The 16,952-nt window shown below is 33.4% G+C and overlaps 1 non-coding gene across 1 annotated transcript; it reads left to right on the top strand.

The window, feature by feature from the left end:
* The first annotated feature begins 16,109 nt into the window (after window positions 1-16,109).
* Window positions 16,110-16,182, top strand: Trnak-cuu (transfer RNA lysine (anticodon CUU)). Its single transcript has one exon. It is a non-coding gene; the product is annotated as a tRNA-Lys (tRNA).
* The last annotated feature ends 770 nt before the right edge of the window (window positions 16,183-16,952 follow it).

Here is a 16,952-nt window from a genome sequence, read left to right as displayed (position 1 = left end):
CCCATCACAGGGATCTTTCGGCCTTCTGTCGCATTGCGCTCCATGCTTCTTTTTCAATAAAGCTTCTTTTTATCCCTCTGATTTCTCTTTTAGTAAGTGTTGCATACATTACACATGTCTTTACGTATTGGGGACCTTACGGTATTAAATGTATTGATTTGGAAAGCTTTTGTACAAAGTTATATTGAAAAAACCGTCTCGTCCTTAATTTTTGCACACCAGTGTACATAGACTTATAAACAAATTACCCTCCTTTGCGTCGCTCACGCGCAGTCGGGTAACAAGAAAGAAGGAACATTATTTTAAAGAACAAAAATTTGAAAAAATCCCGAAATACCCTGGGGCTTCATCAGGGGGTACTTCCCAAGGGTAGGGAAAAACCATGAGATGTTTCGCGAGTATTGCTGGCGAAATTATTTAAAAAAGCAGCACTCCGACATCTCACAAAACTTGCCAAACAGGTACTGAAAGTCCAGAATATCAGCATGACAAGAAGTAAGAACAATGAACATTTACAAACCAAAAATAAAAGCTTTATATAAAGATAGAACAATTTCATAACTAATTTAACTACAAGAGAACAAAATTCACAATTGAAATCAAGATCAAAAGAAAGAAGGCATAACAATCAAATTCAAGGAACAGAAAAATTAACCTACCGCTAATCTTCCACAAGCTTACAGCTGAAATGTTCCGTAAGATGCTCCGGATATTGGTTCTCACTTAGTGTCGCAGTTAACCTTTGAATTGCTGTTTTCAAATTTGTTTTATTATTGCAGATTTTTTTATATCTAGTAATTTGTGAAATAATTACATTTTTGAACACTTTTTTACTGATACAACTGTGAAAATGAATTAAAGAATACACTTTAAAATCAAAATCCTAACGTTTATCATACAAAGCTATACTGGGATCTTTATTATTTAGTTGAATATTGAGATCAAGGAAATTAACTGACTCATCCTTGTTTGTTTGTTTCAGCAATAGTTCATTTGGGTAAATTTCTTTATGTAAATTGTGAAAATCATAGTTGATAAAAATGATGATATCATCAATATATCTAAATGCTTCTATACTGTTGTTTATTAAAAAATTATTATCATTTTTTATCTTGTAGGTTAAACGGGGTCTGCTCATTGAGAAGGAATACTAATGGAGGGAGCCATAGCAAATGTCTCAGTGAAATAAGCTTGGGACCCAATGTTTCCCAGGTCAGGTGACTTGTTTGACTGGGAAGTTGTCGCGTTTTGTCACGCAATCCCTCTTTTGGCATTAAATATTTTTCAGACGACGCGATGGCGCTTGTTATGAAGTCGGGTCTACAAATCAGAACAACTCTGGCTCCAACTCCTTTACCGCATAATAATAAATAAATAACGGATACAAATACAGGCCTATCATTCAAACTCCCTCTCCCCACTTCTTTCCGAATTTTAAATTATAATGTAACTGCATTTTTCATGTATTTTGATGTTTATTCCCTGAAATGACGGGCATGTACAAATAGTTAAAGTTCTGTTATTAACTGAAAATTTATGGATTCATATGTATTGTAATCAATGTTTTGAAATGATTTCATACGCAAGCATACTAGTATTTGAATTGAAGCATAAAAATAGCAGATCTTTATTCTTGCGCATCTGCTGCTCACAGGAGCTAGGCGAGAAGATACTCGCCAACAAAGAAAATGTACACAAAATGCTTAAAAGTCGTTAAAAAAATTACTAGTTAAGTAAAAAGTGTTTTTATGGAACTAAAATGTTATTTGCACTCAAGATATACAATGTTTTATAACTTTAATAGGTAAAATAAGTACAAAAATTTAAAAATTACAGGCAACTGTGGAATATGTACTTGTTGAATGCATATAAATGATATTTTTTCTTTATTTAGAAGTAAAAAACATTCGTTCGTGCTAGGGAAAAGTTACTAGACCTCCTGGTGTGGATTTTTCTTCACAGTTTACAATGCTAGAATACTGCACTATTACATGAAATACACCTCCAGCTCAATCATTTCCAGCCGAGGACTGCAGTTTCGTGCTCATTAACACTCATCAGCCCGGCATAGGAATGTGACTGAGCTGGAGATGGAAAAATCTCTTAAGGAAGCCAAGAGTGCCAAACAACCTGGTAGCTAATATAGAATTAGCACAGACCAGACGAGTGACCGAAGCAATGGTTCGGTTCAACTCGAGGCTGGCGGTGTATTTCATGTAATTCTGCTTTAGCCCCGGCTTAATGGGCGGTAATTTACTAAATATACCATGCCTGGCCTTCAATCCTCGAGTTGAACCGAACCATCGCTTCGGTCACTCGTCTGGTCTGTGCTAATTCTATATTAGCTACCAGTTTGTTTGGCACTCTTGGCTTCCTTAAGAGGTTTTTCCATCTCCAGCTCAGTCACTTTCCTATGCCAGGCTGATGAGTGCTAATAAGCACGAAACTGCAGTCCTCGCTGGAGATGACTGAGCTGGCGGTGTATTTTATGTAATTCTGCTTTAGCCCTGGCTTAATGGGCGGTATTTTACTAAATACTGCACTATTACTATAAATCTAAGTTTTCCCTTCTACAGTTAAAGGTTGTTATCATGCATGGCTTCAGCTAATGAAAACTTCTTCAGCGGTTACGGTCAACTCGAAATTGCTCCCCAGGTCACACGGTACTGTTGCCATATCGGCACAGTAGTGTTGCACTCTCTCCATCTATCCCTTCTCAATGGGTCTGTCTTTATGGACCCATATGGACAATGGGGTTGTTTCCTTCGGTCAAAAATACTACTTTTAGTCACTGAAGTTGATAAAATGATCAAAAAGAATAACAAGGACCCAGAAAATACTTTCATTTTCCCAACATTTAATTTTTAATTATTTTTTTCAAATGTCCGATTTTTTAACCAAGGCATGGTCTTTATAATGTCACAAATGATGAACTTAGGCACGTATTCCACTGACACGCTGAATGTATGTGCTTGTTATATACCGCGGTTCCACATTATGATAATTCTGAAGAGAATGAAACATTGCGCTGTATGCTTGCTATCAACCGCATCGTCGCCAGGACAAGAGAATAAAGAAGTGAATTAAATATTGTGCTCTTCGCTGATGGCGATTCGGAATGGCTGTTCATCATTTGTGCTGTCATGCGCAGAAGCGTAAAAAATACAATTGAGTGTACGCTCCGATTTAATTTTTTTTTTTTTTTTAATAGTAAACTTTGTCAAATTATTCAAAAAATGTACAAATCATTTGTTTTTAAGCACGCTCTTTCGGAAAAAAAAAAAAACATTTAAAAATTCGGATACGACCCCATTGATTACGTTTTTGTTTTTAATCCCACTAAATAAAGAAATAATTTAAAAAAAAATAGAAACAATAGATTAGAAAGAAAATAGTATATTTACGCTTCGACATTTTTTTCTTAAAAATTGCTAACGTTTCTTAAAAGATAAAGAATTGGCGAAAGCATGTTATATTAACTACCTTAGGGTCTTCCCGTTTATTCTTGTATAGGTAAAAATTTGTTTAACTTTCCTAAATTCTAAAAAGTGGGAGTAACTTTTGGAGGGGCACTATTTTTTAAAATTCAATTTTAGTCTACCTCCTCCTCCTTATAAATACATAAATTTTTGCAATAAATTCTGTTGTATGAATTTTTCTGTGACCCCCCTATAGTAAAAACCTTTTGTTTATAAGATGGTGATTCTCACAAAAATGCAAGAAATGTGTTTGAAGCAAAATTGTTTTTTTTTCTGACTTTTAAGTAACTTTCTGTACTTCCAGCATATCCTTCTCCCAATATATTGAATCAATAAATTTTTGTTAAATGAATCATTTACTTTAATAGCCGATGTGCCATTTGCGAAGCTGTTAAAAATATTTGGGATTCTCATCATAGCAGTGTAAATGGCCCTATACATTATTTTTAATGTACTGTATCGTTTCAGTTCTTGGAGCAGAATGAAGATGCGTTTTATTTTTTCCCACTTAAAACAACCTAAATGGTATCTGAACACTTGGTTTAATGTGATACTAATTCTAAGCAGTTTCTTTCAGACTGTTAAAGAAAAGCCAGTGGGAAAAAAAGGAAAAAAAAATGTCTTACGTTTTCTTCTTGTTGGTTCAAGCGGAGTGTTTTTGTTATGAATTGGTATTTTTTTTCCTCTAAAAAACACAATAATAAACGTTGAAACGTAATAAATAAAATTGAACAAACATGAAATACTAAAAAGAAAACACTCATTAATATTGGTACTTGGTTTTTAACAAGCGATTAACTTGATAATTTCACATGAGTCTTTTATTTAAAAAAGTAAATTCACATAAGAATTTACTTTGAAATCATATTCATGTTAGTAATTCATCATACATTATAGTCCACTCACAGCGTCTCACCTAATGACCCGATTTTGAGGGTTTTTTTTTTTTTTTTTTTTTTTTTTTATGGACAGGGAATGGCTTAACTTGGGTCTCATTACTCTGTTTGACGATATTTGTTCTTTAAAAAAAAAGGTTATGGGCAAAAAACAGTAAATTTCATACAATTTTCCTATTAAATGATCAAATATAAAATCCATCGTTACAAAAGTTAGGTGCCATACAACAGTAACATTAATAGTAATTGTACTCATAATTTTGAATGAAGGCTTCTCCGAAGCAAGCATCAAGTTTCTTCAGTGTCATTGCTCAAAAGTGGGGTAAACCTAAACTGGAAGCGAGATAATGCAGTGATTAGGATTTGCTTAGCCTTCACAATGCTACCACGTTAGGTTTGCCTCAACTATATATAGTAGTATTTTTATCGTTATCATCAATCCCAATAACATATGATCGGGGAAAAGTATGGAGATACAAGATTGCATTACAAGCAACTTACACGTTGTGAAATGTAAATTAGTTAGGGGAAACGTGATATTTAAATGGTTATAGTTAAATTAACACACAAATGAATTCCAGAGATGAACAAAGATAAATTTTTAGTGCCAATTAATAAAAATACATGCGTGTTTATTTATCTATTCATTTTTTAGGATGGAGCATTTTTATGAAAAAATAAGGTGCAGATTCGTGATGGTAACTTCTTACTATTGCTGAAGTACATTTACACTAAAAAGAATAAAATTAAAAATTTTGAAAAAAAAAAAAATAAATAAATAAAAATAGAACCGATTTTAAAATTGCTCTAAAAAGTGAAAAATATTTTTTTTTTTTAACCTGCGAGAACGCGCGCTACTCGAACGAACGCGACAACGCACAAGGGGTGTCCCACACCCCAGTGGAGAATTTCCATAATTTACTAAGCAAAAGATTCTTTTTCGCTGATTTTTTAAACTTTCTTATGCCAAACATATTTATTACTTTAAACTTTGCAAAGCAACCTCTTTAATGAATGATTTTTGTCAAATTAATACCAAAATTTAAGATTTATTTCATATATATACTCACATTAGTTGATGCATTCGGTACACATGGCATTCGAATGTTTTTTGCGAAAAAATTTAAGCATTTCAAACAAAAAGATTTAGTTGGTCGTTCTTACTACCACATTGGTAACAGCACTTATATGACACTTTTTTTTCTTTTGGAGTTGGCTCCGTTGAAATATTACTTACTTTTTTTTTTGTTTGATGCTTGACATCGCTCACTGACCCGCATGGTTTTAGACAAGTTGCACAGCCAAGTCTTTAATGAATGGTCTCCTCTTTTTCATAAGTTATTTGAGAATATTTGATTAAGAGCAGCAACACTCTGCAATTAATTGTAGCTATAGTTATAAGAGACAAAAATAATACCGGTCCTTTGTTTCTGAAATTTATGCTGTAGAATAAGCAGCTAACCAATAAATGCCTTCCGTTAATCTTTTCTGATATCACTGGAAATTCTTTAAGAGTAAAATTATATTAAATATCTTCAAATAGGTATTAGTAGACTTCACTTTAAAATCCAGAATACTTTCTTCAAAAATAAGTAAATAAATAAATAAATGAATAAATAAATAAAAACAAAAAATGACAGTGATTTTGTAGGTGTTCTTTTTTGCTTTCCAAATACCAAATGGCAAATAAAGGACTCATACATAGCCATGTGCAGTTCCATTAGCCTCTAGTTTCCCCTGAAAGAGAAAGAAAAATGCCTTCTTGATGAATTACTTCGTACTGATAGATACCTTAACAAACATAAATATTCCGTAATAACACCAATATTCAATAAATATTACATAATTTCAAATATATCGCCAATCCAAAGCATGACAGAATTCTTTAAGTTATTCATTCATCTTTATTTAGAATTTTCAAAATAATTCTTCGGCAATATATATAATAAAGTAAACATGTTAAAAAATGTTTATAGAATGCAGGAAAAAAAAATTCAGTTTTTGTTAACTTACATCAACGCTGCTTCACACTGAAAATTAAAACTGTACTTTGAAGACACACTCTCAAGATAGGTGTTAAATTACTTTTTAATTAGTTATCTCTGACAGAACATAATTAAGATTTTTTTTCTGTTTTTCATTAGAAGTCAATTTATCACAGTGTCTTGTTTGTTAATAAAGTAAAGTAATTTATTTTCAAGAAAGTAGCTTGCATTTACCTAATTGCTTCATAAAAAGTATCGAACATATTTTTAGATTGCTTTATTTATACATTAATTTAGTTTAGTGTCTTAGTTTAATTACCATTAAAAGCATAGAACATTTTTTTTTTTTTTTTGTAATTTATAGAACTATACAACCAAAATCTTAATATCAGCAAAAACAGTCAGAATGCTGTACTGCGGTTTACAAAAGGGAAAAAACAAAATTGCGCTCTTGTTTATTTATTTATTTATTTTGCTAAACTCGATTGAATTATTAATAAATATTTTTTCAGATTGTAAATAAAAATGGTTTCAAGTAGTATAAACTAATTTCAAAAGCATTTTTTGTCATATTATATCAGTCTTGCAGTCTTGCTCGGTAGAAAAACCATAAGGTTAAACAAAATCAATGATTTTGGAAATCGAGACAACTAAATATTGTTTGTATCTTCAATGGTAAATACAGGACAGTCAAAAAAAAAAAAAAAAAAACATTAAAGACCGTATTTTATTTTCTTAATTTCAAATGTCCCGATGCAAGCACAATTCTTTCATTGTGCAACAACACACGTTGTTGACACGTTTCAGGTGAGTACTTAATTACCGAAAATAATAATATGCAATCAAGGAATCATGACCTTGGAAGAACGGTTGGTTATCGTAGGAAAATTTTATGAGAATAATCGAAATAATGCCGCCTTTCAATCGGCGTGTTGTTCAGAGTTTCAAAAGAAACGGACACAAAATTAAGTGGTAATCACGCGGTAAGTTATACCACTCGAAATTCGCAATCATTTTGACGTCGTTAAATGGCTGATGTTCTGATCCTAATATCTTGCTGATTTTGATTACTTACATGTTGAAGATCAGGTTTGAATCTGCTAGGAGTGTCTGAGATGCATGAAACGTGACGTCGGGACAGAAATGCAAATTTGTTTAGAATAACATCAAAGAGCGTGTATTTCTTTAGGATCAACCAACACTTCCAATTAAAAGGCACATGAATAACTAAGCATATCGAAAACATTAGTACAAAGCAAGATCATCATCACTGTAGCACTTAAGAGGGCCGTTTCAACATGACAAGCCTGTACTTGTTTATGCAAGATGGGGGTTTTCTCCTTAGAACTGGTGACTTTTACATGTGACTTGAAACGACGTTTGGTGAGCATTTGACAGCGTTGGATGCTGAGAAAATTTATGGTGCACGGGACAAAGTAGCCCCCATACAGTCTGGATTTCAATCCATGTGATTTCATTTATCTGGTTGCAACAAGCACAGAATCAATAGCAAACCCCTTAAATCATTGGCTGATCTGAAATCGGCCATCAAAAGGACTATTGACACCTTAATTCTGACACACTGCAGCTGTTTTTTAATAAAATTTTGGAATCGGAATTATAACACTGAAGTCGTGCACTGTACACATTTCAACTAGTATGTGGTGGCTATCAGTAAACTTTTTTCTATATCTTCCTTAAGAATGTTGATCCCTGCCCATGCTTTGCAATTTACGTTAATTATCTTATTCGGATTATTACTTTAAACATTTTATAAGACTCTCCCTTAAAAACAAATCTTAAAATCTTCATTCCATTGTTTATTACGTTAGCATAACCGTTCATTCATTTGCGTATCAACAGAAATTACGATTACATTGTATTTATCTCAATTCAACAACGTTATTTCTTTTTATTGTGCCAAAATTTTAATAACACAGTCTAGCTAACTGATACAACCTAAGGAAAAAAATATGAAACTTAACACTGTCAATGGTTCGAACAATAAAATCCAATAAAAATAATAAAAGCCAATTGAACCATAGACTAACGTTAATTCTGGAAAAAAAAAGATATCTTAGATAAAAATTGAAAAAAAAAGGTAAAACTATCAAAAAAAAAAAAAGAATACAGAGAGAGAGAGAGAAATGATAGTACTTTAAATGTTTTTTTTTTTTTTATTCAGTAGTGAAATAAAAAAATGTGCATCATTATAACTATAACCTTTGAGACCAACTATTCATTAAAAATGATTCAAACAATAATACGTGAAATGTATTTATTTACTTTTTAATTAGTCATAAAAGCTTTCACAGTGAGTTTTTTTTTCTAGACTGTATCCTAATTATATTTGTGATTAGTTTTTATAAAGCCTTAAAGTTTTTTTTTTTTTTTTTTTTGTTCCTTTTACTGTTCAGAAAGAAAGATTAGACGGAAAAAAATATCAAAACGATTAAAAAGTTTTTACATTACCGTTTTTCAGTCATTTCTACGTTAATATTTTTTTATACATAAAAAAGAAAGCACATTTATAATTTCCCAAATTCTTAAAAAAAAGAAAAGAAAAACAACCTAAAAGTGATTGTAATATAGATTAATCTTTGAGTTTTATTTGAATTTAAAGAAATTTTGAATATAACCTTCAGATGAATTTCTAAAACTAGTTAATTATTTGTATTTAAGAGCTACTTCCATTTGATAAAATGCTTTCACTACTGTGCAATAAGAATACGAAAAAAAAGGAAAAAGAATGCAAAGAAAGCGTTTTACCTTGTTTCTTTTTCTTTCTTTGAAAGTATCTAATTGGTTCTAACAACATACTCTCTTCTAATTAGAAACTAAGTAAGGATTTACTTTCCCCTCAATAAAAGAATGTTTGTCGTCTGCATAACCGCGGTCTATTTTTGTGCTTGATTAGTAGAAAGAATTATTTCAATTTGGCCGTATAGGTTACGTAGTACATTCCAATTGAGCGTAGATTAATTGAATGCTGCGGCCAGTAAAAAAAGAAGAAAAAAGTTTTTATAGTCGTAATAATATATACGGGTAAAATGTATGAAATATTTATATTGATGCTAGGGTACACAAAAGGAATTTTATTGTTTTATATTAAACACAGTTTTACGTTAAATGATGTTAATATTTGACAAAACAACATAATATAAAACATAATAGTACCTAATGCGTAAGTTTTTTACGCAACTTTTCTTTTCATATGCTTTCCTACACCCAAATTTTGTTCTTGTTTTGGAGTTCATAAGTTATTTTTGTTAAAACCATGGGACTGTTAAAATTGTCAGGAAAGATAGCATTCTTAGTCTCATGATTTATCTAACATTTTGTGCAAAAGTTCACCTTTCCAAAGGGGGGGGGGGGATCAGATTCCGAAACAGAAAGAATAAAACTTCAATCGAGAAACGTTGTTGAGAAGAAAAAAAAAAAGAACATCCTCACATATATAATAGCGAATGATAGCGTAACGCTCCTGACGTCATCAACAATAAAACTCGCACAACGGCAAGATATTTTTTTTTTTTTGCAATGATTGACATGCAGGGAATTGCTTTATTTTAATGTGGCTGCATCCGGTAAACTTATTGTTTTACTAGTAAGACTCATTTAAGGAGAATGACGAAACGAAAAATGGTCAACAATGTGACGCTTTCTACTGTAGTTAAAGGTTATTCCACGAGCAGCTGGGGAGCTAAACGTCAAAAATCAATGGAAAACTGCAAATTGTGATAAAAAGATGCCACTTGTTAGGAATGTTGTTTATGACTATAAAATGAAATTAAGACCCAGAGACACTTTCAAAAACCCTTTTAATCCAACATGGTGGCATTTTTTTAAAATGGCTACCCACATCATCGTTTTTTAAATATATGTCATACAAAACTGGTTTTTATGTTGGTTTATAGGTTTTTCACGTGAAAGATTGTTTTTTGTGTTGAAAAAAGAGTCAAAGTCAATATAAGACCATAAGCAGTATTTATTATTAGTTCTCAGTCGGTTTTTGGACACTAAAAAAGCCCCGAAATCCAACAAAAACTGAATTTTTTCAATTATTTTAATTTTGCTATAAAACTACATTTGCTTGCTCATATACTGCTCTATGCCTGATAATTCAGATAAATATGCAGTATAGCATAACTACTTTGAAAAAAATGAAGCGCGTCCTGTCTTCCAGAAGAGTTTACAGTAGAGAAACCAACACCCTTCTTCAAAAGAACCTGATATTGCAATTTGTTCCGATGCTATATCAAAGCTTATGTTGTCTCTCTCTGCCATGGTCAACAAGAAGGAAGATATCACATGGCGAAACACATTGTCAATACTGATACCAATATTGGACTCAATGCTTTGTGCGCTGCCTACCATCATGCGTCTTGTAAGACAACTCCAACTAATTTCAAGACTGGAATTTCCATACTTTTACAACTATTTAAAATTATTAATAGCTATGATTCAGCATGCGATGAACTTACTTAACAATTTACGTTATTTTTTAATGGAAATCAAAATCCTGTCGTGGCATTGGATCAACCATTGTTTGCCCACAAGCAAAATTTATTCAATGGAATAACCCAGAAGTATATGCTAAAAAGAAATTTTGCATCATGTTCGGTGAACAAGCTTTTTTCAAGGCGCTGGATCAATGGATGTCAGGAAGTGGGTGGAGTGGTGCAATTACTCTTGCTGATATTGCAACTTCAACAGTTGTGGAAAGTTATTTGAAAGTCAAGCCCGTTAAGAAAACTAGAGCAATTCCTCAAATAACTGCTATTGCCATGTATCACTTGCTTTTGGATGTTTATGAAGAAGCAGGTTCCCAGTTTAAGTTTCAGCCATGGTGTGAAGAACGAACTGAAGAGAGTGTAACGTTTCATTATTGGCTAATTTGTCTTAATACGGCAATCCTGTTGCTCCTGTTGGTTCGCTCAATCAGAGATGGAAACTACATTTCGTTCCTTAAGTTCTTGAAGGACATCATGGTAACTCGTTTATTATTATTATTTTATTTCTTTATTATTTTTTATTTTATTTATTTATTTATTTATTTATTTTTTTTTTTGCTTGATCATCATCATTACGTACTTTGGCTGTCAACACATCTAAAAGACCTTTATGATGCAGAGATTGAACTACTAGAGCTGAATTGATCATTAATTTTTGGACAGTTTGTGATAGGAAAATCTAACAGATTATTCTCAGCAATCAGTATAGACCATGCACATGAACACAATGTTAATGAACATAATGCAATCGTTAAAAGGGAAGAAGGTACAAAACAGGATTGACACAGGATCCATCTCCACTTAGACTTCGGATGGTTTCTGGACCAGAAATAAGCTAAATAATAAAACAGTTTGAGTGTGGTATTCAGCTAAAACATGAAGAAAATATTCTGTTTCATCTTGAGCAGTACCACTCATTTCAAGTTAAATTTGTTACTAAGGTACAAGCTCTTTATAGTAGTTTGAAAGAACTTGGAAATTAATTTTGGGAAAACTACCAGAATCTTTTCGTAATCGATATCAGGGTTTTGTGCACAATGATGTGAGTGCCACAGTTTATGCAGCTGAGTTCACTGGCATTCAACTATTCCATCATCGGAGAAAGATTTTTGAAAAAAATCGGTTACAATATTTCAACCTTTGAAAAAGAACAACTTCCTTTATTCAGTAGTCCTGAGAAGAAATTGAATAAGACAAATAATGAACTAAAAATTTTAAAAGCAGGTGTACAGTTGTTTTCCTGGCTCTTTATTGTTTCACAAAGTGGTCGGTTGGATATCTCAATTTTTTCAGATATGAAAATCAACCATTTTTGCCTGCATTTTTCAGCGTTGTTAAATTTCTATCAAGTAACAAAGCTGACCTGGCACACATTTTAGAAGATACTATCAAGACCATGCCTTCGCACGCACTTGTAGCGCTGTAATTTTCGATGGTACAGTTCTTACTCATATTTTAACCCATTTCAGGCCGAGCATGGAAATTTTATAAAATGTGGTAATATTTTCTTAAAATTGGGTTTTAAATACATCCATTAAGACACAAAAAAAGTTTCTTGCATAAAAAATAATATTTAATTAAAAAAATAAAATGGTGCGTATACGCACCATTGCCCAAATCAATGAACAAATATTTCAATGGAACAATATTATTCTTAGTCGAGTTTTTACATTTTTAAATTAAAATTTTCGAAGCATTTTGGATGTAAATGGACTGTGCATTTGAGGCACAAATAAATCGTGTGGTTTTTGCGCACTTTACATCGTCTGCGGGCTTTTTCTTCGTGTTCATTTATAGTACAGACAATTCTATCAGTCCGTATTTCTTTCGGTAGAGCTGTGGATGATGGACGACCCTTGTTTGAAAGTGTTATTTGTACCGTACTTTTACCAAATAGATTGTCCTTGAATTCAGCTTTTAATAAGGCAATCGCTATGTATGACCTAAAGTCTGTAATTGGCATTTTTGTGTTCTTAGCAATTCTATGTAGCTTCCATGAATTCACTATCACACTATCAATAATATTTGTAAATAATGGCCACCATCAATTTTTGCTTTGAATTCTGATTTGGTAATTTGCTATAGCATTGCCATACAGGTCAATGCCTCACATACACTTATTGTAATCCAAAATAAAGTTCGGTTGTGAAACATAAATTTCCTTTCGTTCACTGCGGCTATGCGTTTGGCATTTACAATCAGTAAAACGGTCCCATTATTGGTAACAATCGTTGCTACAGCATTGTCGTTCTATTTGATAGCCAATGTCTTCACATCCTTGTTGAATGCAAAATCATAGGAACCCCGAGTTTTTTTTTTTTTTTTTTCATATTTTTGGAGTCATCCAATACACATTCAGCAATGCGATTTTCGCGAGCTGTTCCAGATGCAAAAAATAAACCTTTTCTTTCAAAATTTCGAATAAACTGTAGGAAGAAAAAAAGTAATCAAAATATATTTTGTGCATTTCAGGTTTTGGAACAACGTTAAGAAATTTCATAATAACACTTGTTCCTAATGGCATTTTTTGTTGATTACTGCTAGTCTCAGCACCTCCATACGGAATGAATTGGAAAAGGTATCCGTCTGATGAGCACAAACACCAAAGTTTGAATCCAAACCTTACTGGCTTTCACTTTATGAACATTTTCGATGAATACCTTCCAAAATAACGCACCATCTCTTCGTCAATTGACAAATTTCGAGAAAAGATTCCAAATTGTAGATAAGTTTTTTTATATGCAGGAAAAATTGGCGTAATTTAGCAAACTTGTCTGTTTTATCAAGGCAAGTTATCAGATAAATGGATATTTTGTTTTCTGTTTTTAAATCTGATTCGACTCTTACTTTTCCAAATTATTGGCAGTCCAGTACGTATCTACTTAGGGAAGAGAATGGTATCCAGAAAGAATTAGTATGCCTAAAAATATTTTCAAGTTTGTTGCGGAAAATTGGAAATCGTGACTATAATTGTCATTAGCATATTTTTTTGAAAAAAAAAAAAAAAGGCAACTCTATTAGGACACATGATTTAAACACATCTATTAGACAAATTTAAATGAAATAACAACAATTTTCAAAAAAAGAAAAAAAAAACGTATGATTTCTTGCATAAAAACCAGGTTTTCAATTTTTGCTTCTTGTTCATGTATTCGGCCAAGGGTGCGTTTACGCACCATTAAGTTTGAATAACGATTTATAAGATTTTTTATGACATTATTTTTATTTTATCTATAGAATTTACAACTTTAGCCCATGTGATTAATCTCAAGTGGATTAATAATACAATTTCAAAAAGTCGAATTTGACAGTCAACGATTCAAGATAAAAAACAAGCATATTGTAACGGATTCGGTGCGACTTCCACTTTCTTGAAATGAAGACACAGTTCTCGATAAAAACACAGGAAATTTATTTACACTATGTACAGGAAAGATCTTCAACAACTGCTAAATTATTCATCAGCAATTAAGCAATTATCATACAACACCGTAAACTCAACGTTTACACACGTATTTACTTCCAAATACGAAAACAACACAGCGAAATGCCTTGCTATAAACAGAGCAAAATGCTCTCCGTTCGAAATCTGAATCGAAACTAACTGTTTATCCATCGCTAACGGCTTAAATACACCGAAAAGAAATTTCTCCAATATTCCACACGCTTCTGAAAAGTAGTAGACCGTTATCAATGAAAAGAAAGAAAATAGGGGTCGTATAATTTAGCCGAATGAAAAAGGGGTTGTATATTCATTACGGGAAACTATTTACAGGTTACGTTCCTACAATAATTACTATTTACAGGATTTGTAACATTGCCCCCTTCCTAAGGACTGCACGTCCCGGGCAGTACAATCCCCAGAAAGGGTGCCAAACTTCTATCACAAGTTTACAAATATACACATTAATTAATAACTAACAGATACAGAAAACACAATAATAACAAGAAATATTATTAAACATTAAAAGCAAAAAAAAATTATCTACAACTTTTATGTTATCAACCATGGTTGTTTACGTAATACTCATGAACTATGGCCATAGTATGGGGCTAACCGATCATAATGTACAACCCTAGGTTTTGCATTAGGTGATTTTTGGATCCTCACTACGACGTCATTTAGTCGGTTAAGGACTTTGTAGGGTCCATCCCAATGCGACTGCAATTTGGGTGACAGACCTTTCCGTCGGATGGGATTCCATAACCAAACCTTGTCGCCTTCGTTGAATTTATGTCCAGTAGACCTTGTGTCATATCGGGTCTTCATCTTCTCCGCCGCGATGTTGATTCGCTCTCGTGCGAAGTTATGAACGTCTTCCAACCGGGCCTGGAGATCCTGGATGTACTCCTCAGGCGATGAAGGCGCATCCGGAGGACGACCGAAGACGAGATCACAAGGTAGCCGAAGCTCTCGTCCGAAGAGCATCTGAGATGGGGCATATCCGGTAGTCTCGTGGACAGCACTGCGGTAGGCCAGCAGGAACAAAGGTAGCTTCTTGTCCCAATCCTGTTGATTTCTGGATACCATAAGCGAGAGATTATTTAGGACTGTGCGGTTAAATCTCTCCACCATGCCGTCCGATTGTGGGTGTAGTGGTGTTGTCCTAGTTTTCTCAATTCCGAAAATTTGACATAGGCCCTTAAACACAGCAGAGATGAAATTCCTCCCTTGATCGGAATGAATCTGCAAAGGTGTTCCGTATCTCGAGATCCAATGTTGGACTAGAGTCTCTGCTACGGTAGTAGCCTCTTGATCTGGAATGGGATATGCTTCCGGCCATTTGGTGAAGTAGTCGATGGAAACAAGAATGTATTTGTTCCCATCAGCAGTTATTGGTAGAGGACCCAGGATGTCGATCCCAATTCGTTCGAAAGGAGCTCCAACGTTGTACAGATGTAGCTTCCCTCTGCTTCTCTTCTTCGGTCCTTTACGAGCAGCACAGGCGTCACAAGAATGGCACCACTTCTCCACGTCATCCTTCGCCTTGCTCCAGAAGAAGCGCTCCCGAACTTTATTGAGAGTTTTCAAGACACCAAAATGTCCTCCAGTCGCACTACTATGTATTTCTTTCAGAACATCTGAAATCCTGGATCGAGGAAGTAGTAACTGCCACCTAGATGTCTTGCCGTCGTCAGATTCCCATTTCCGGTGTAGCACGCCGTTCCGTAAATGGAGTGAGTTCCATAAAGCCCAGTATCTTTTTGTTGCAGGACTGAAGATGGAAACGTCCTGCCCGGCTAGCTCAGTCGGTAGAGCACGAGACTCTTAATCTCGGGGTCGTGGGTTCGAGCCCCACGTTGGGCGCCAATTGTAACGGATTCGGTGCGACTTCCACTTTCTTGAAATGAAGACACAGTTCTCGATAAAAACACAGGAAATTTATTTACACTATGTACAGGAAAGATCTTCAACAACTGCTAAATTATTCATCAGCAATTAAGCAATTATCATACAACACCGTAAACTCAACGTTTACACACGTATTTACTTCCAAATACGAAAACAACACAGCGAAATGCCTCGCTATAAACAGAGCAAAATGCTCTCCGTTCGAAATCTGAATCGAAACTAACTGTTTATCCATCGCTAACGGCTTAAATACACCGAAAAGAAATTTCTCCAATATTCCACACGCTTCTGAAAAGTAGTAGACCGTTATCAATGAAAAGAAAGAAAATAGGGGTCGTATAATTTAGCCGAATGAAAAAGGGGTTGTATATTCATTACGGGAAACTATTTACAGGTTACGTTCCTACAATAATTACTATTTACAGGATTTGTAACAATATTTTGAAATTTTCTCTAAAGAAAGTGCTTGCTCCAAATGAATTACTATTATTTTATAGATGCCTTCAAAACCTTTTAAAATAGCATAAAAATTAAATTTGTAAAAAATATACGAAACAGTGTTAATTAAAAATTCTTTACTGAAATGGAGCGTATACGCTCCTTTGGCCGAAAATGGGTTAAAGCCACAAAACTCTAAAACTTTCGATTGATTACTATGAAAACATATTCAAACCTTACGTTTGTAAAGATATTGATAAACTTTCCAATGCCATAAAATTAACTTT

Source organism: Uloborus diversus, chromosome 1 (genome assembly GCF_026930045.1).
Source record: "Uloborus diversus isolate 005 chromosome 1, Udiv.v.3.1, whole genome shotgun sequence".
NCBI lineage: Eukaryota > Metazoa > Arthropoda > Arachnida > Araneae > Uloboridae > Uloborus > Uloborus diversus.
The sequence above is the reverse complement of the archived record's forward strand: the minus strand, read 5'-3'. Positions and strand labels throughout refer to the sequence as shown.